The following is a 21,239-nucleotide window of genomic DNA, read 5'->3' as shown; positions in this document are numbered from 1 at the left end:
CATACATTCCTTGAACTTATTTATTTTTCTATGGTGGAAAAACACTCAGTAAATTAGACTGCAGAAGGGCACACACATAAATTGTGGTGGGGTTGAGAGTGCAGTTTACTTTGGAACTCATTAGAAACATAAGGTGTGAAAATTTTCTGTGTCCACAACTTTCATTTGATGAAATTTAAATAAACAATTTTTTTAAATTCATCAAGTATTGCACTCTGAAGTAAAAGCGGTAAGTATGTGGCATGATATTGTAAGTACAGTAAGGTTTCCAACAGAATTATGATTATTCAGTCAGCTTTCAAGTCCTGCAAGGTCTTTTGTGTTATTACAATACTATTATTTTTTGGTACAGCAAACTGCAGAAATTAAAGCAAGGACTCTACATAGTAACAGTAAACCATTAATAGCTCTGAGTGTTTTTAGTTGGTAAACAGAATGCATATTTTTATATTGTCTTGCCTATCTCTATCTGCTTGTTAAAGCTGTGAGAAAAGTACACAAACACCAGTGTTAATTGCTGGTGACTAGCCTCTCTTCCAAAATGCTTCTATACACACTATGTAAGCAGAACCCAGTTCTTCAGGCATGTTCTGTTGTAGATGGAAGCAAACAGTTCCTAGCAAAGGATTTAAATAGACATAGCCTCTTCATTCCATTTATTTTTAATTGTGAGAACAAGTAACTCAGAGTATTTCTTTTGCTTGGGATTAATGTTTCTCCAAGGCAATTTATTATCTTCCTTTCAAGGTATTTAGAACTATTGTTTTGATGTAAGATCACACAGTACTTTTTGGGATCTCCTGGCTGAGTAAGTATAATTCTTGTTTCCAGTGAAACTTCTGATATTAAATAAAGTGTGTCCCAGAAATGTTTCCAATATTTTCTCTAACATTCAATGTAATTAATTGAAATTGCCTAATTTCACATATTGCTTTGTAGACTATCTCAAAAGATTAATGTAAAAAATGCAAAGAACAGCAAAAAAAACAGAAGGGAAAGCTGCACCAAACTGGCATGGCCAGGAACATGAGTTGAAGTACTGCACAATACAGCTGTTCACCTTCCAGGCACACCTGTAGCCACAACTACTAGGAATAAAGGCAGAGCCACACAGACATCTGCACCTGACCCTAAAAAGTCAACACTTCTCACAATTACTAGGACAGGTCAGCTATTTCCTAGAGTTCCTACTTCCCAAAATAATTAGAAACTGTGAGACAGAAAGCTTGATCCCTTTAATTACCTTGGCTATCGATGTGTTAAACATTCTTTCTGTGAAAGGAACATAGCTAAAATGACATTAGTTACAGAATTACTTTGAATGACAGATAAATATACATTCTTGAGTTGGCCAACATGCAAAATAAGCAAACATACAGATCAAGGAGGGCAGAGGCATCCAGAAGCCTTTCTTCAGCGAGTCTTTCCTAAAAGCGATCTATTTCTCCAGTGGTACCTGGTAACCAAAAGCCTTTTACCTAGCAAGCAGTGGCAGCACTTCAACAGGTAACTGCTCAGCGAGGTTCATCACCACGTTTCCCAAGGCAGTTTTGATAATATGATTAAGCAAAATTATTTGAACAGGATAGAGGCAGTAATATTTGGCTAATTTTCTCTGCTGCAGATTCAGCAAACAGTAATACCAGCTGAAGGCCAGTGATGTTTAGACAGAGTAACCACCTGCAGAAGGGTATGGGAAGTAGCTGAGGACAAAAACCTCTTTACCTACTCTGGATAAGGATGCCTGCATAGTCTCTCAATTATGTCAAGCTGTGAAAGAAGAAGGAGCCTGCGTTGCTGCATTCCCACTCATTTCCCTAGTCCAAAGATCAAACTCTTCTATTTCATGGAACTCTGAACCTAAATTTCATAGTAAGCTCCCCAATTCTCTTACCTTGAGTTATACCTAATAAGGACAAAGTTCTAAGTCAAATGAGACCTGTGAGAAGAACCCTAGGTCTTAACGCCATCTATAAATTGTGTAACTTATACCAATTACAGCATACATCTCCTATAATTGACATGAATTGCAAAAATTGAGATTAATGAATAAAATACAAAGATAATCCTACAGAAAAGCACTCACCCCGTTATTTAGATACACACACACCCCATTTTAAGCCGCCACCGAAATCCCAGCTTCCAGCACACTGCAAGACAGCGGATGATCCCTCAGTATGAGGTAGCCAACAAAGGTACCTCACAACCAGGTAAGAGATAACCACAATTTTCATTACCTGAAGAGAAGTAACAACCCTCATAGCTCGTCTACTTTTTGTGACAATTCAGTAGTAAAAAATCTAACCATCGGAGCTGGCATGCTTTGTCTCTGTTATGAAGCAGCACACGGCCTGAAGGAAGGTGCTTGTGGATGAGGAGGGCAACCAGGCAGCTGCCCTTGAGCCAGGCTCCTGTAACCACCCACAGCTGGCTCCTCACAGCCCATCCCGCCTCACAGGGGCAGGGGATCGCTGCCGCCTCAGTGCCCGCCTGCGTGGAACCTTCCAGAGGCAGCAGCGAGCGCCAATCAGCATGCTGGGTGGGAACCCAGGCCAATCAGAACCCAGCACTCTCATGGCCGCCTGTCCCACCTCCCTGCACCCTGCGGCCCTGACAGGGCTCAGTGGCGGGGCAGGGCGGGAGCACTTCTGGTCCTTTCCACAACGAAAGCCAAAGCTGCATACAGGTTTCTGACTGAATTAAAATGTTATCAGAGAGCGCGAAGTATTGCTAAGTACTAACAAGCTGTTTCTGTGAGTCTCTGAGTTGTGTGATAGCCAGTCAGAGGAAACAAGCCTGGGCCAGTGTTGAGCAAGCTGCTGTCCCAGCCTGTCTGAATAAAGGTCTTTAATCTGCCTCAGCTTCAGTTCACAATACCATGTGTATCTTGTAAAATAAATTTCACAAACACCAAGATAATTGTGTTTCATTACCTGGCAAGCTAAAATTTTATTTGGATTTTCCTCTGGGTTTTTAAAACTTTCCTCCTCCACATGAGTAAATCTGAGAAACGGAACCATGTTGTTTACGCATACTGACTCTGATATACTTCCACTGGTAAATAGTTAACTTTAATTACACAAAAGTGATAAGTTTTCCTCAAGTGCAGGAAGTCTGCTGGGAGAGGGAAGAGGTTATCATGGCACTGATCTCACAATAAAATTATGCCACAACAATTCCTCAGGTCAATTTTCTTGTGTAAACACCAGCTACAGCCTAGCTGTCTGAAGTGCCACACGCACCTTGAATGGGAGCCAACACTGCATACAAACTGTGGTATCGCAGTCAAATTGATACTGAATATATTTAAGATTAAAGACCGAGGTTAGGTTTTTGCAGCTATCTTTTCTGTTTCCTATGTAGGAACCTGCTTATATATTGGTCTGTCTGTAGCAGAGATGGATGGAAAATGAGGGTGGATCCTGCCCCAGACTGAAAACCACAGCCTTCCTTCCACCAAGATAAAGGTTACAAGAGGAATAAATTGCAGCATTTTATGGTGGTGATCTATTAAGGTGCTCTGCTAATAAATACACAGAGAACTAGAGCATGCACAAATCTGGAAGTGGTAACTGCTCTTCACAAAACATGCAGTTCCCTTTTTTTATTAGACAGATCTTCTCACACTTTTCCTCATTAGATCACCACAGGATCGTTAATTTTATTGCTTCTAGCTTATCTTAATTGCACTAAAACAAATGTTTCCCCTATCACAGAACGTTAGTAACAACTTCCTCCAATCTCTGTTTCCTTAATCCACTTACCCACAGCGATGTTGCAGAATTTGCTTTCAGTAGTTCCTACGCTTGGACATCATCAGTGGTGCAGTGCCTAAAGGCTATCACAGCAGCCTGCACTGTCAGCTGAAGCACACTGTCTGTGATGCCAGAGCTCAAAACAAAACACAGACATGCCTCAGTCTTTGATCAGTCTTGCCATAAAGAAATCTGAAGAAAACCTATTTACTGGGTATACAGATCACATGGAGCATCAAGGCATAGCTGTAAAATCAACCAGTGTGCTATATAATTGTAAATAACTGTCACTGCATTACTTCTAACAGTAACTGCTTGGCCTAAAGATAAATACATGTGATGGTGTTGCAAAAGCTATGTTAACACATAGGATCAGGGCTTAAGTTAGTAGAAGCAATAATAAAACAGATGCAGGCATGTCTATAGAATCACAGGCCCTTAAACACTGTGCTCTTTGCAGCTGGGACCACAATTGTTTGCAGTTTTTTATATTAAACAAATAAACATAACAGCAGTATGAACTTAAACCTCAAGGTGCAGAAAGAGTTTTCAGTTATTCTTCATTTTATGCAGATTTCAAGAGTCAAACCCCATTAACTTTGAAGGGATCACTCCTACAGGAGTCAAGTGTGAGGGCAGCTGGTCTTGTGTATGGGGACTACAACAACCCTGATGTTGAAAAAAAACTTGAAATATCACAGACACTTTTTAATCCCTGGTATTTTTTGTAATAATTAACCAACATATAAGGGAATTTTCTTTTTCTGTTACCAAGCATAGTTGGTTTTGTGTCTTATGGATTTAAAACCACCACTACTTTAGAGTTATCCCTGATGAACTTGATCGATCTTTGTATTTAACCCCCCACACACTTTTTTTTGTTAACTGCTGGAAGTTTCTGGTAGCTACTTCCCCTTCCTGTCTTCATAAAATTGATGTATTTCCCTGGGAAAAAAAAATAATAAAAACCCACACTTTTTAAAAATGTAAAACAAATGTGTGATGAATTAAATTTCAATGTCCTGTTACTTTAGCTGAAACTGTCAGAAAGTACTAGGTACAAACCCCAAGCTTTTGGCAGGTACCTTTTTGCATTCTTCCTTCCTACCTGTCTCAGGAGCTTGCAGCACAGCTACATGTACCACCTCATGCTTATGGCTGCATTCTGCAAAGACCTCAGAACAGCTTTTTCTATACTTACCATTACCAGTGACATGACTATCGGTGATCCAACTATTTTAAATATTAACATACACTCATGCAGGATTGGTATGAGTGAGAATTTTGTGCAGAACAAGCCTGAGAACAAACCACCTTCCTCCTAACTTGGTCTCATTCAACACACACTTAAACAGGTAACTACCATCAAAAAAACCCCCAAACCTCTTAAGTGCATTCTGAGAATCTTGTTCTCTACGCTTTTACGATATTTATCTGGACCAAAAAATAACTTTTTTTGGTAAAATGAAAGTGAAGAATGTTGAGAATCCTTTCTCTGCTTAATATGAAATAAAATTAAGGAAATACATTTTTAAAATTCACTTCTGTTAGGCTTCTGTGGCTCACCCTGTTCTGGAGCAGTTGCACACTGCCCCACTACACATTTCTGTGCCTCCCGCATTTCTTTACTTTGAATTTACTTCTCTTTGTTTCACTTCTTGCGCAGATCACTGAAGGATCCAGATTTATGTCTTAATCTTCTTTTCCACTTCCCTTCTTCAAATTACTCATTCTCCATTCAGTTGTGACCCAAAATCCCATTGCTTCTCAGCCTGACCCCCAGTCCACTATTTTGTCTCGGCTCACCTCCTGCTCTCCCACCCTCGGTCTCTGTTAACACCCGCTGACCTTTTCCTGACCTGAGTTCGGAACCTCTTAATCAGCTATGACTCCACTGTCTCCATTTCTTTTTACAACTAGGCATTAGCTAATTCCCACCCTTATTCTTTAACATCATCTCTCAAAAATTTTTCCTCCTAAACTTTATTGCCAAAATGATCCACACTGTGTTAATTTTTTGCCTCATTCCCTGCAGCTTGCTTCCTATGTGAATCTTGTCCCTACCATCTCTCTCCTTCCAGTGCACCCAAATGTAGCTGCAAAATTTTTTGGGTTTGTGCCCTTCTCTATTGTGGCTTCTCTACTTCCTCCAAAGAACCAGCAAGATTCTGTTTGCTGATTATGCCTTACCCTTTATTTCCTGACTTGTGAAGTACTGCAAAGTAAAGTAATAAAAAAGATTAAATTACACACTAATGCATACACACTCTCCAAATCCCTACTCTTAGCAAGTGTGGTTGCTCATAGGGCAGGAATGACAGCCACCTCCACATGATACCTGTGTTCCCATTCTTTATGTTCCAGCATAGGTGTGGGGAGCAAATGTTTAAAGGCAAAGAAAACTCCACAATGAACCCTCTTAGTTTCATCAGGAAAACAGGAAAAAAAGCTTCAGTTTCTATCAAATAAATTTTTTACTATTTGAATTTTTTTTCTTAAATTCAGTTCAGTCTCTGAAAGAAAATATAAAAATGTTTAATTGAAAACCATTTAAATTAAATGTTAGTTTTTAAAAATATTTCTCAGACAAACTCTAGTTAACCCAACTTTTTTGTTGAACAAACTGTTCACATAAAAAAGAAATCTATCCAGAGACAGATTCTCTGAGGATGCATTGTATGATTTTTGCCTTCATATTCATAGGCATGGGAGTCAGGCAGAGATGGAAGTATAGCATATTCTAATCTTCAGACACTCACATTTCATTTCATTTGGAATTTGAAACAGACCAGAGGAAAAAGAGGTACAATGTTTGGGTGTCTCTACTGCTGAGCTGTTTCCATCAGCTATACTAAATGCTTCATATATATTTAATCAAGGGAAACAGCTACAGCAGATCCTGTCATGGTACTTCCCAAGGAATTGTTGATTTTAAACTGACTTGCAGTTCCTCTTCCACTTTTTTATGCTGTTTAACATACATTATTGGATCAGCTGCTTTCCTGAGTTTGTTTATTGCTCGGTGAAGGCATTCAGTTATTGCATGATGTGTCCTCAAGGGCACCGTTAGGTGTTGGTACAGCACAGAGCCAGCTGGAGGGCAATTGGGAGGGGATTCCACATCCTGCAGCACCAGCTGGTTCCACCTCCCATCCAAACAGCCTCTGTCACCCTCCTTCAGCCCCCACAGAATGCTCTGAAAGGAGACAAAGAATGGAAAAGAAACAATTAGCCAGAGACATTACTTGAGAATTAGTTGAAAGTCAAATGTATAGACCAGCAGGCTGATTCAGTAAGTCTGTAGCTAAAATCTTTGACTATTGCCTAGCTGTCTTCACTAGCAATTTTGGTAGAATGAATCTGTCTGGAATAGGCTTTTATACATTGAAAGCATTTTTAGGAATTTTGTCCCTCATTTCAACTACGTTTAGCCTTCCAAATAGTCTCCATCAGTCCTCAAGTTTTATCTTCAGCCCCTTCTGAGATGTTTAGAGTAGCATGATAGTCTGCCAAAGTTTAATGTAACACCTAATAAACCCTATGCTAAAACAAATGCCATTTCTTTTTTCTGTTCTTGTCTTAAACATTATTTTAGTCTACTACGCATTCCTTCCCATAAGCCATCTTTATTTTTCCCATAACCATATGTGTGAATAGCATTCTACACTTTTCAGGCATTTCTTCAAGGACAGCAATGTTTCCTAACAGTTTAGTGTAGCTGAGGTGTTCTCTATTGACTGGCATGCTATTTCCTTTTTACAAAACTGAGACATTTCTAGAGGCCAAAGAAGATTTATGTTAAGTTGTACTTTTTAAAGCTCTGTGCCAGTCTCACTATTATCTCTAGCAACACAAAAGGTTCCCAACAATATTTATCACATCCCTGTATTGAATTTGTTAAAACTAGGCCTGTGTAACATTAACTTTCTTTTTAATTTATATTCCCAGCTACTAGTAAATCCTGCCTTACAAGCACTAGAACTATAAATGGTTTCACTTCTTGATTACACTACTCTGAAATAGAAAAATAAAATATTTTTGACCCCTGAAGATCTGTGTAAAATGTTTTTGCCTACTATTTGCTTTACAAGTCAAGAGTACTTTAGTGATTCTTCCATGAAACTTTCAGGAGGCAAAGAAAATAATTTTGCTGATATGCTTAATAAGTACTGATATGACTTTAAACACATATACATTTTACTACTACACCTGAAAAGAGCGTAGTAGTCCTTGAATGTTGCTTCATACAAGAATAATTTTTCAGGCTGAGCATACAGTGATGAGAATTTCAATTTTTATCACTTATAACAAGTAAGGACCAGCAGAAGAATGAGGACAGTGCTCCACGTCCTGCTACCAGTGCTCAAATCATAAGTCTATATTTTCACAGCCTGGACCCATCTGCTGTAGTTGTTCCATGCACTCATTTGACAGTCACACCACTGAAGGCAGGAGAAAGGCTGCAAAGCATGGACGTTCACAAGCCCACATACATGTTGGAAAGTAGTATTTAGTGATGGAATTAAACATGAATGTGTCTCCCTTAACTTAGCTAGGTATCACTTAAGGAAAGACAGAATAGAACAGAGCAGAACAGAGCAGAGCAGAGCAGAAGTTGGAAGGGATCTACAACAATCACACAGTCCAACCACTTCAGGGCCGACCAAAACTTGAACCATGGCATTAAGGGCATTGTCCGAATGCCTCTAACACACTGACAGGCGTGGGGCATCAATCACCTCTCCAGGAAGCCCGTTCCAGGGTTTGACCACCCTCTCAGTAAAGAAATGCTTCCTTACATCCAGTGTAAAAAAGCAATCACTGACCAGCCACTCCACAGTCTCAGTGTTCTCACAGGCAGGTTGGGTGACTGGCAAGCAAGATGCCAGCTGAATGCTCAAATCCATTTGTCCAGGGCCTTGATGCAGCATATGCTAGGCAAAGAGGTCTGACTCCAATGGATCTTTAAAATAAATAAATAAATAAATGGATGAATGAATGGATGAATGAATGAATGAATAAACAAATAAATAAATAAATAATTTCCTGCTCTTCTTTAAACCCCTGGTCAGCCATTCAAGGCAAGGGTTGAGGCTGTGCCAGTGTCCCACTCTAAAGTCACAACAAAGCTTTACAATGACAAGTGACTGACGTGTTGCAAGATGCAGGGGATTGGTTGTGTGATTGTTTTATAGTAGGTCACCCTCAGCTTCCTAACCTTTACGCAGCATTCCAGTGCATCCAACTTTTAGTTCCAGACATTCATCATCATAAAAAACAACTCCTGGGAGATGCAATTCTGGTATTAGCCATCAGAATTTAGAATCACAGAAAAGTCAAGTTGGGAAGGAACTTCTGCATGTCATCTGGCCCAGTCTTCCTGCTTCCAAACATGCATCTGAACTGATTTTGGCAAAAGCCCAAAGTATGGATTCAATATTCTTCTAAGCTGACAATTTTGAGCTGATAAGAACAATGTTTTCTTTGAAAGAATTGGATTTGCAATTGATTCCTAATATATTTTCTCTGGTTGGTATATTGCTTTATCTGTGACTACTAGGTTCTTTAGTTTCAAGAAATTTCTGTATGCATTAAACTGTTCTTAGTCCTAAATAATTTTAAACTTAATTTGAACCATGAGCTAGTATTTCCTGATGAATCACACATAAATCAACTATACATGTCATTATAAAAGAAATTTAAGACCTTTTGTTCATACTGATTTTCTTTTATGTCTCAAGAATAAAGCAGTCGTAAACCAGTTTCACGCATGAAGGATTATTTCCAATAATACTAAAATTATTTGCAATAATACAATAAACTTAATATAATTTTCCTTTACGTGTAAATGCACAAGCACTCCAGAAGCAACCACAATTTTTGTAAAACTCCTCTCTCTTACACACATCCTTAAGGCTTTTTTATATTACAGACTTAAAGAGCCATAACAAATTAGAATCTTTCTCAGCAGGATTTTAAGTCAACATCATTTAAATTAAATGATACAACAACAACAACAAAAAAAGAATCACCACACTTTTTACAATTAGCACACTGTGCTAATTATAATTTGAAATTCTTATGATGGGAATAGACATTTTAGCTTTATAAGAATCAGCAATAGAAACTTTATTTGGAATTTTTTTAAATAATCTATGAATTTTTAAAAAGTATGTCTACAGTTTTGAGACTTCACAGGAAGCGTAAGGTATTTCAGATAAATCTATTGCTACTTACACACCACTTTTTCAATGGGGAAAAAAGTTTGTTTCATTTCAAATGTTGGAAATAGATTACTAGAAATATTGGGGCTTAATTACTTTTTTTTATTCCAAACAGACAAAATCTCTATTAAAATGCTTTCTAATCTGAAAATGAGAAGTGCTACAAATAATTTCATTTTTAGTCTCATAAAAGGGACAATAAGCTTTCTTAAACTGTTATTTCTAATAAAAGTAATCCTTTGTAGATGTATTATTCTTGTGTTGTGCTCCACCGGATCCCTTTTACACTGAAGCAGGAATTTGAATAAAGGAGAATGTTCTGTTATACGGTGATCTAGAATATTAGCAAACTAGGTTTTTTCTTCCTGCCTTATATACTCCTTTTTATTAAGATATGCTTGGCTTTTATTAAGTTTAAAGTGGAAGATTTTTCCATAAAGATTTAAGCATAATAAAGAGTATTATTGTCTAGAGACTTTTATAACCTTTACAACATTTTAAAAACAATTAAACAGGCCTTACTTAAAATAAAATCTTTTTTGCTACATTCAGTTGCAAGACTTCTGAGGTCTCAATTTTCAACATCATGACTTTTGCTTTGAGCAATAATTAAAACTGAAAAAACCAATGAGGCAGCCTGTGCTTGCTGCTTGCTGCTTTCTATGTCATTTGTTCCCCTTCTGTTCTTCCAATTGTTAAGGTTATTTTATAGGAAACTGTAGCAGCACAGTACAGCCCATAAATGTCACCAAAGAGATGGCACAAAAAGAAACTTGTGTAGGAGTGGGTGTACGAGCGTGCCTACCTGTGTCCCTCCCCAGCACTGCAACCATGTCTACATATGGTAACACTACAAAAGCAAAATCTAAAAAGCATTCTTTTAAATTAGACATATATCCAAAAGTAAGATTCAGTCTACTGCCAGGCATTAAAGTATAGTGTAAGTATATACAAAGTCACAAAAATCATCAAGGCTCGCTCATTAACCAAGAGATTCATTTGCTGACATTTTGTACTGTTGTGCCACCTTGCCTCCTAAATACAAAACCCTCATCATTTACCTCTGGGAGGTGAAGTATAAGGTTTAGGTGATGAAATGCTTAACAAATTTTGAGAAGTGTTCTGTCAAGAAATACCTGACAAAATTAAAGTTTGGTTACAAACACTCACCTAGGCTGGATCAAAGGCCATTACTTCAAGCAAAACACAAACAGTAAAATCCTGGTCCTACAGAAATCAACAGGAGCAATTTTGTTACTGAGTCCATAGGAGCTAGGATTATATACTAAGTAGTTTGGCACATGGGCCTCTGGCACTAAATTCACAAAAATACTCCCCCCACATCCCTCCACCCTGTAACCCTTCCCTCCTGGTTTGCTCTCAGTGCAGTCAGGACAGTGCTGCTCGTGTGACACCACAGAAGGTTGTTGGTTCTGCTCCCCAGAAACTGCCATTTGTTTGGTTTACTACATCTGATTAAAGGACATTAATTTGAGGAAATTTTTGATAAAATTTGATTAAAAAGAAAATAAAAACCATTTGGGTTTTGTCCTTCCCCCATGGAAGTCCACGGCACATCTTGCAGAAGGGCAGTGACAGCAGAAGGAAGCTCCTTGCTGCACCAGGAGATTCCATTCAGCTCAGCACAAACCTGCTCAGTGCCAGTTATTCCCCAGGAACTCCCACTGGTGTCAGCTTAAAGGGATGCACGTCAAATTGCTGCAAGGAGGGGTTGCGTGGAAGGCAAGCGGGAAGTGCCAGGCTACATTGCATAGACTTGAAAGGTTGCATAGGATTTACATGTATTTTCAATAAAACATATCTATAATTAAAACATGATACTTCATGAGCACCTATTTGTTAAACTGACCTTATTCAACTTTAGAAAGTAGGCTGACTACTCTGGAACCATCTCCTCTCACCGGGTCACAGCTCAAGAATGTATTGCCGTAAATCCATGAAGGTATTTCTTTATGTGTGCTGCAGGGGGAAAAGGAGAGCCAGACCCCTGGGATGCCCTCGCCGTCTTCTCATTTCCTGGTGTGGCGCAGGAACGTGGGCAGATCACCTGTGACAAAGAGATGGCTTTGCAGGACACAGCACTCCCAATACCTGCAGGATCTTAACAGCTGCCTGTTCTGTAATGTACTCTGTGCCATTATCACTCCTGATAATAAGAGGCTTCAGATTTACCTACTGATGCATAGAATTGTAGGCATTTGATACAACCTAGATCAAGCTTTAAGTACCACTGAGCATTCTTATTTGTGGTCAAGACAGAGGTTTGTTGAGATCTAAATGGGGTTCCTTTGTAAGAGGTCTCAGTGAGATAGTAAGGCAGCCCTGGCTTTTCACCTCCAGCATGAGCTAAAACAGGGAGAAAACACAGGCTCGGGTTTAGTGCTTCTGGTCCTTCCCTTGAGGTTCAGTAGGGACTGTAAATATATTTATGAGGCCTATGCTAAAGAGTCACTAGATAAAAATGTTTATTTAAAAGGTTTATTAGGGGTACAGGCTCCAAATACTTCACAAAACCTGGTTCTATTTTGGTTTTTCAAACCCTATGGACTGAACAGTTACTTGCACGACTGGTAGATAATGCAGTGTTGAATTCCGGAGTGCCTTAACAAAAAGGCTGTTAACACACGGGCTGAGGCACAGCCAGTCCTACTTCTGACTCCTTATTCCTTCAGATTTTGCCTTCAAAACCCACATGACCCAGGCAGCAGAATGCAGGGACATTTCTGTGGGATGTGAGATACTAATTGTCTCAGTTTTAGTGGTAAAGTGGAATTTCCATTTAGCAAAGAAACCTACTGGAAATCACCTAGATGTGCTGTTAGTCAGCTTGGTTCGCCTTCCAGGGAAACCCCAACACAGGGAGAGATTTATTTTTTTAATTTTTTTTTACTGTGGGGGTGGGAGGCGCTGGCCCAGGCTGCCCAGAGCAGCTGTGGGTGCCCCGTCCCTGGCAGGGCTCAAGGCCAGGCTGGACGGGGCTCTGGGCAACCTGGGCTGGGGGGAGGTGGCCCTGCCCGGGGCAGGGGGCTGGAGCTAGGTGGGCTTTAAGGGCCCTGTCGACACAAACCAGTCTGTGATTCTATGATTCTCCATCCACGAGTAGGGGCAAGACATCAGCACAGAGTTGGACCCAGTGCCCAGGAAACACTTGCTGACACGGTGCCATCTTCACCAGCAGCAGCACTTGACTCTTCCCCTGATACCTAGGCCTCTGCAAGTGATCTGAACCCATTTAGTCAATTGTTCACCACCTGATTTCTGAAGGCAGTTTAGGCAAGATCCTCCTACTGAAACCTGTAAAAAGGGGGGAACAGATCAGCTTGAAAGGATCTGGTTGGACAAGACACGAGAATCAGCACTATAAGTACAATAAACACAGACTAAGGACTTCAAGATTAGGTCACTAAGGTCTGTATATCCTCCAAAACATATAAAATATTTCCATTTCATTAGGCATTTAGCATTTTTAACATCCTGTCAGATTAGCTCCTGACCTGACGCACAGCCTAATGATAAAAAATTAAACTTCATATATTTAAAAAGTATTTTTCATTTACATGACTACAAGCAATCTCACAATCTCCTTAGTGGAAGTCTATAAGAATTAAGAAAATTAAGTTATTAAAACTGCCAAAACCTAGACATTTTCAGAATAACATAATAAGGTGTATTACATAGATGCACAGGCTGTAGAACACTAATCCTCTGCTGTTATTCCTTTAAAAAGGACCAGCCTTCTCTGCCAAGCCTGATGCTTCATGCTTATGGCCCTTAAGATCCCTAGCCAGATTCCTGACTTGCAGTGCAGTGATGGTGTGGATACGCCTCCCCGTTCTCCGCGGCTCACAGACCTTGGATTGAGGTCCTTAACCTCTTGGCATTGTGTCTGACATCCCATTATAATAAAACACCATTGTAAAGAATAGTATCAGAAGATGAGGTAATGTTATTTACCACGTCCGGAAGGAAGGTTTTCCTGTTTGTGTCTGAAGTATGCTGGAAACATCACCATTTGCGTATGGAAAAACAGTGTCAGGCAAGCACTGCAGATGCAGTTAGTTTGTAGCAAACCTGCCCACACCAAGCCTGCACCGCGGCATTCGCTAACACAGCCTGGCACCAGCACCGCAGCACCTGCTTCTGCTGCTGTCACCGAAGGAGGAGTTGGCAAGAGCTCGCTCTTGCAGGGAAATCCTTGGCCACAGCAGAGGGAGGCCAGTAAGCGCATCGGACTGGATTGCTTAGTGGCGATGTACAGCGGCTGTGGTGTGCTGGAGCCCGCAGCCTGCAGACCTGCTCGGGGCTAGGCTGGGTGAGAGGCAGAGGGTGTGGGGAGCCTTCCAGTGCTGCCGATGGACTACATAGCCAAAGGCAGGGCACAGCAAGGGACATCTGAGCTAGGCAGAAGTCCAGGAATTACGGAAGTTGAAGAAAGAATTAGCAGTAACAGAAGAGTTTGTTGGACTTTTATCCTTCTTTTCAATGCAAAAATAGCAAACACTGAGGAGAAATCATGGTATTTACTAAAGCAGGGATGCAATATAGCTCTGTAAATGGAGGAGAAAACACAGTCAACTGAACATAGAAGCTGTGGGACACGCATTAGCCATGAAGGATACCTAACAGAAGTTATTTATGTGTGAAATGAGCTCTGACAGAGCTCACAGGGGAGAAAATCAGAGGATTAAAAATGCATCTAGAAAATAAATGAGAGAAGAATTAAGATGTGGCAGAAGAGTGGATGAAGATGCTGTACAGAAACCTCGGGAACTGCAGGTGCATCCTAAGAGTCATCGTCTATAGAAACATAATCACAAGGGAAAAGTAGCATTAATCCTGATCATGAGCAGATTGTGCATTTAAACGAAAAGTTAATTAAGCAAATAAGCAAGCACATGCCTGTAATTAAATATTTCATAAGGTAAAATTTTTAAGGAGTACTGAGTGAACTCAGCAGGTAAGGGATTTAAATGTGGAGGAAACTCCACATTTTTTTATATTCTAGTCCAAGATGCAAAAAAATGCTTTCTAACTTTCTTCTGAAAAGGGGAGCTTGGCAGGGGAGAGCTGTTGGCGAGGGCTGCAGAGCCTGGCTGACTGACTGGCCGGCCAGGATGAAGACAGACACATAGAGAAAGGAGAGAGCTATGAAGAATGAAAGAAAGAACTCACCAGACAATGAATGATGACAATAAAAGTGCTGGAGGTGTTGCGAAGTGAAGTGATACTGTGAGGATGCCAAAACCCAAGCAGAGTTACACTTGTAAAGATCAAGCTTTAAAAAAAAGAATGTTCTTCAGTTTAACAAATATTAGAAGAAAGAAGGAAAGGTGGCCACAGTGCTGGGTGCATAGAAGAGGAATTATGGTATATCACATTTTGTCTCAAAACTGACAGCAATAACTCAAAGAGGTTATGATCTTGAATGTGGGAACAAAGGCAACAAAAATCATTATTTTTAGGCTAGAAATAAGGGTCCAAGAGGGCACACCTCCTCTTCAGAATGCCAACAGTAAAATAGCATGTAAAATAGCAGGTCTTGGACAAAGTGTTTCATGTTTGTTTGTTTGTTTTCTTAAACATTTTTGTTTTCCTGGACACTTGGGATGAAGAAGATGCTGTAAGTTATGACCACTGAAGAAAAAGACCAAGGACAGCATTCAAATGGGCAGGACCTGCCAGCAAGCGCCTTCTGATTGCTAAATGCTTTCTCCATTTTGTAGGACGATGCCCTGGAAGTCAGCAGCATTCGCAGCAAAACCCAAACTGCTTCTGGAGAGCAGCCTCACTGGTTTATAGGGACGGGTTATATACAGCCACGGAGGGGGTCACAGCAACCACAGTGATGATTTTCCCACTGAGGGGTGGCTGTGTGAGGGCATCTGGCCAGAACACCTGCATTTTACTAATATTATTGTCATAATAAGTGTCTTATAAAAACAAATTACTACCGACTGTGGTTCCAGAGTCACAAGTGTTCTTGGAATAGTCACCAGGTGTCCATTTTCCAGAATCCATGCCAGTGAGTCTCAGCTGTGGGGGTGTCTATATACAAGGTCCAAGAATTTTCAGATAGGGCATCCATGGAATAGCACACAGACAGGAAATCCATTTCTCAGAGATACTGAGAGACACTAGAATAAACCAAGGCTTTTCAGGAAAGTTGTTTTCTTTCTAGGAAACTGATTATAATCAAGCTGTCTAATAAGAATTCCATCTTTGTGCGCATACACAACGCGCAACCAGTAGGCTGTCCTACCATACACAAAACACAATGTCAACAGTAAAGAACTGGCTGATAATTTAACTAATACTGAGAAGACAGCTTACAACAAAATATTCTTTACATAAACCTGGAAAATACATCTTTCAGCTGTTTTCTTTGACAAAATTTATTAGTATAGAGCCAGGGCCTGATCCTGCAGCCAGCAACAAATTTTCCATTTGGTTCTTGCTACCCCGTGAGTGTACTGAGGGTGCCTTCATTTTATTTCCCCCAGCAGAAACATGTCTGTTTTATATAACATTAAAAATAAAGCTGCCAGAAAGCATGCCTATTAGAAAAGGCAAAGATAAAGAGCATCCATCAGATCCAAACTAAGGCCACAGCAACAAGAACTCGCATTCTCTGTCCCTCTCCTGCTGCTGTGTGTCTGGCAGCAGCTGCCAAAGCACACGTGGACACTACGAACACCATGTCTGCTCCGAGAGCAGCCAGGGCACCTACAGCTAAACCCAGGCAAAATACGCTGTGCTGGACAAAGGAGCTTTACGGAGCCACAAACAAAAAGATGGTGATTTGTTTGTGAAGCAGATGACACAGCAAAAAAGGAAATCAACATTCTCCCCCATCCCCAGTTTGTTGTTCTCTGCTATAGCGGCACAGCTCAAGGAGAATCAAGGCAGTGAAATACAACAGTAAATGTCTCTGTTGTTTCATGTGTATTTCTAGGATTGTACTGCAAAGACAGAATTTTTTGTGTTGGTCAGTAAGATCCATAAATACAACTGTCACAGGTTGTCAGTTCTCCAGGACTTTTTCAGAGTGCTGTCTCATTTATGAGAGTCCTGATTAATATGACTGGAAATAAGAGATAGAAAGGTGTTTCAAGGGATGCAGCTTTCCCCAGTTCTGCTTCCATTAACTTTGATGAAAAGAACTTTGTAAAGCCTACAGCCAGTGTAAAAGCACCCCTCCGAGGGTCCTGGGAATGCCATCCAAGCTGCTCCAGTCACCCTTGGTTCTTACAGAACATTTGTGGTGTGACTGTCAAAAGAAAAACCTGAGATTTAAAAAATAAAATAAGGAAACCCTGCAGATACTGAAATTGCACGATACAGACAACCTCACATTAAAACCAAAAAACTGAATAGCAACCAAGGCACATTTTTTGATTAAGTATGGTTGGAGATATACAGCTTCATTCTGGCTCAACAGCTAATTATGTTCTCCAAACAGTCTAATGAAACAAAACATGCAGCCAAATGGGGTCTCTAATTTGCAAGCAGTCATTGGCTTCCTACTCCCTTGAACAAAAACAAAAAACAAAATCCAGCAGTGCTGCCTTGCAACACTGGAACAAAGAGGAAAATGGTATTGAAATGTAAAGCTATTTTACCTGGTTGTCTACACTTAAAAAAAAAATTGAAATAAAAATTAGAAATGCGTATGTCTTTCCTATCTCCAGAGAGCAGCTGGTGTCCTAGCACTTCAGGTGCCACATTGCATGATATGAAATGAGTGAAACCAATTTATGTCATCTAAATGGCTTACCATTGACAGCGTATATTGGCAAGGATGTATTTATGGCTGGAACAAGCACATTCTGATTAATTAGCATCTTTCCACAAATGAAAAAGCAGCAGCATTTCAGACAGACCATGTTATTTGTGAACTTCTGAGAAGACATATTTTAACAGCAGTATAACAGGAACAAAAGGCCTACTTAAAAGGAGAAAAACATTGAGAGGACCTACATAAGGAGTTCAAATCTTCAGAGGAAGTTTCCAGGATACAGAATGCATCTCTCATTATTTTCAAATGCACTGGGACATGATCCAGCTCACCCAACTCCCAACAAATATTTACCATATTGTTAAAGACAAAGGCTTTTTTTAGAAAATAAGCCACAAAAGTATTTCAGACAAAGGAACTGTGCTTCAACAAAAGTCAATATTGTTGGTATTCCGTAGCTTTAGCTTTTTAAACTACAGTAGCGTCACTAGAGTTTCCACCTTTGTTCTTGGTTCAGCTAATGACATGTCACGAAGATCTGGTACAATAATTTTGAGCTATTTATTAACTCTCTGAATCAACAAACTGCAGTCAAATCAGTATCAAAGACATGACAGACAGTTTTACACATAAGTACACCTTTCATAGGCATGTCTCTAGCTTATGAAAGAAGCTGACAAATAAAGCTCGGGGGGAGTTCTTCAACCAAAATGAACCACAGATCTAATTTTAAGGAAGATGAGGTGACAGATGGTATTGTTCCTATTCTAATGTTACTTTTAATTTGTTGAAAATTATGAAAAATTAGAAGAAGTGCTACAAGCCAAGCTAAACAGTCTGATTTAAAACTAAAAAAATTTAAAGCATTAAATTAGATGTGCCAAAATGCATTTGTTCTTTTGTAAAAACTGTAGATATCCCAAATCAGTTGGAGAAGTACATGTAAATTTAAGAAACATCTCAGTGTTGGCAGATGGGCCTTTTTCTTCTCCTCATCAATCTTCGTCCAGAAAAAATATTTCTATAAACATCACCCAATGCCTGTGATGAGTTTGCAATACTGCATCTCTTTGTTGTTCCCTGGCTCCTTCCTGTGGAAAAAGCAACAAAAAAAGCAGGGAACTCTTCGCAGGCTGCCTTCAGGGGACAGTGCAGGGGTCTGTTCGGGACTGCTGAGCACATGGCAAGCTCTTCTGCCCAGGAAATTTAGATGAAAATAAGATACATACTAAAGAAACAAGAGAAGTTGTCCACTGAAAAAAAGTGGATTGTGACAGTTCTTCTACACTGGCAATAATTATGCTCTGTTTTGTTATGTTATGCATAGTTAGGCCATTTTTCTTCTAAGAGACACGCTCCAGTTCCAAGGGAGCATTGGGCTGGGGGCTCAGCCCAGCAGCAGCAGGACCCCTTCGGCTCGGCGGAGAGACCCACCAGCCCAGCAGAGCAGCTGTATGATCCTGCCCTGCAGGCACCACTCCTCCTTTGGCATCAGTGTTGTCAGCAAATACTGTTCACCAGCGTTAAATCCACGCCATTTGTAGACTGAAATTTATACGTAGGCTAAACTATTTGCAAATACATCCAGATCGCAGCTCACTTCGTTGTGTGAGTCGTACGTGGGGACACACACAGCTCAGGCAGCCGTTTTGAGCAGTTTAACTGCAACAAAACCAACACAGTATCGCAATCTAAGCTTCTTTCTGCTACCTTCTTTTTTCATTTACAGATCTCTACCTATACAAAACCAGTCAAAACCACAGCTGTAGAGGGAGTCCATTGAAAAACTGCCTCACTCTAGGGCACAGAACTGCAGAAGCTGGACAGCCAAGTAGCTGGAATTAAGAGACATGTGTTATTTTAAGAGCTGGAACCTGAAGTATTTCTCCATACTCTCCTGTTTGTTATTGCCTTTCTGCTCTCATTACTTGTATTGCTTGGTAATTATAGGCTGTGTATCATTACTAGAATTCATCAGCAGAGATTTGACTCTGCCTGTACCAGGTCATACATAACACTACATCATTTATCAATCCTTTGGTCCCTGTCCCCGGCTGGCTTGGTGGATCTCCAGCCGTTACTCATTTTTAGTCAATATGCATAAAACTGAATTGTCTGCCTCATTTATTTCCCTCCTTGCCAGCTTTATTAAAACAGTTTGTAGAATAATAAAAAAAAAAAAAAAGAGACTAAAGATTCTGTATCCTCCTATTTAACAAACAATGCCTGCTTTCATTTTTGAGTCGGGAAGATGATAAATCATTAGCCTTATTCTTAGAAAACTCCTCCAAGAAATAAATGTGAAGAAGTCTTTCTAAATGGTCCTTTTTCTTGGAGTCTGTTTCATCAGTAGAAAAAGATTTCCTTCTCAGAACAGAAGCGAGACTCTTAGGTTCAAGAATTTTGTAAACTATAAATTTGCTGTAATACAGATGAATGCCAAACAGTCAATTAGAAGAACTACAATTCACATCTAGTAACTGCAGTTCTCTTCTGAACTCATCCTCACCAGAGAGCAGGTCTGTGGGTTGCTGGACACAGCAGCAGCAGTGTTATTGTATGCACCCTCACCATTGTATGCACCACATCTTGGTTTCACATCACAGCTTTTCCAAAAAATGTCACCATTTGAGCTTTCACCTCTGCATAATGTATTTCAGAGTATTCAACCAAAATGCCAAAAGATAAGATGGAAACAAATAGACAGAATCCTTTTCTTGTGCAATTAGGCTGGAGTTTACATTGCTGGAAAAAGGGACCTAATATTTTTAACTGAAGAGCATTGAGTTTGTATTGATGGAAAATTGATGGAGAGTTGTACACACGTCTAACATTCAAACATTACTCGGCTGATGAACGCTCCCCGCCCCTCCCCCCTGCCCCCCCCCACCAAAAAAAAAGAAATGTAATGGGAAGTTAGCTAAAAGTACGAGGTTTAAGATTGAAAACAACCTCTTGTGTAAAGAAAAATTAAACATCATGACAGCCTGACTTAACTTCTAAACAGGACTTTGTGGTTCAGCTGCTTCACAGTTTGCATTGTGAAGAAGTTCACCAGTATCAATTAATCTTTGTTTACATCAGGCAACCCGCTCGCATCCTTATAGCTGGAATGCCTCAGGGGAGGAAAGGAGAGGGGCAATAAATGCCAGGTGGATTTAAATACATAAATTCAATCTTCCATTCATGCCCAGTGAAAACCAGAAATTATGGAAGATAGAAAACCTCCCATTTGTAGCACCAGAGCCAAATTCTTACTCTGTTTCTGCAGAAAATGTAGTGACCGGAAGAATACATTCACAGGCTTCCCAGGAGTAGGGGCTGTCCATCTGATCAGACAGTGCAGATGGTGCTTGGCCTTTGATAAAAAGATATTTCATTCACTAGGAAGAAAGCTGTAGGTTGTGTAACAGTAAGAATGAGGCAATATGGTGATTTGGGCAATGTAAAATGTATCTTCTGTTTATTTCATCTCATTGGTTTGGGAAATACCTTTGCACAGTA

At 40.0% G+C, this 21,239-nt stretch overlaps 1 long non-coding RNA gene across 1 annotated transcript; it reads right to left on the bottom strand.

Moving 5' to 3' along the window:
- Positions 1–1,151: 1,151 nt before the first annotated feature.
- Positions 1,152–20,590, bottom strand: LOC130158307 (uncharacterized). The gene is made up of 4 exons (XR_008825241.1): positions 11,850–20,590; positions 11,150–11,206; positions 8,555–8,718; positions 1,152–6,951 (listed from the first exon to the last, which is right to left on the bottom strand). It is a non-coding gene; the product is annotated as an uncharacterized LOC130158307 (long non-coding RNA).
- Positions 20,591–21,239: the final 649 nt, after the last annotated feature.

This window comes from Falco biarmicus, chromosome 13 (genome assembly GCF_023638135.1).
Source record: "Falco biarmicus isolate bFalBia1 chromosome 13, bFalBia1.pri, whole genome shotgun sequence".
Taxonomy (NCBI): Eukaryota; Metazoa; Chordata; class Aves; order Falconiformes; family Falconidae; genus Falco; species Falco biarmicus.
This window is presented reverse-complemented; position numbering and strand designations above follow the sequence as displayed.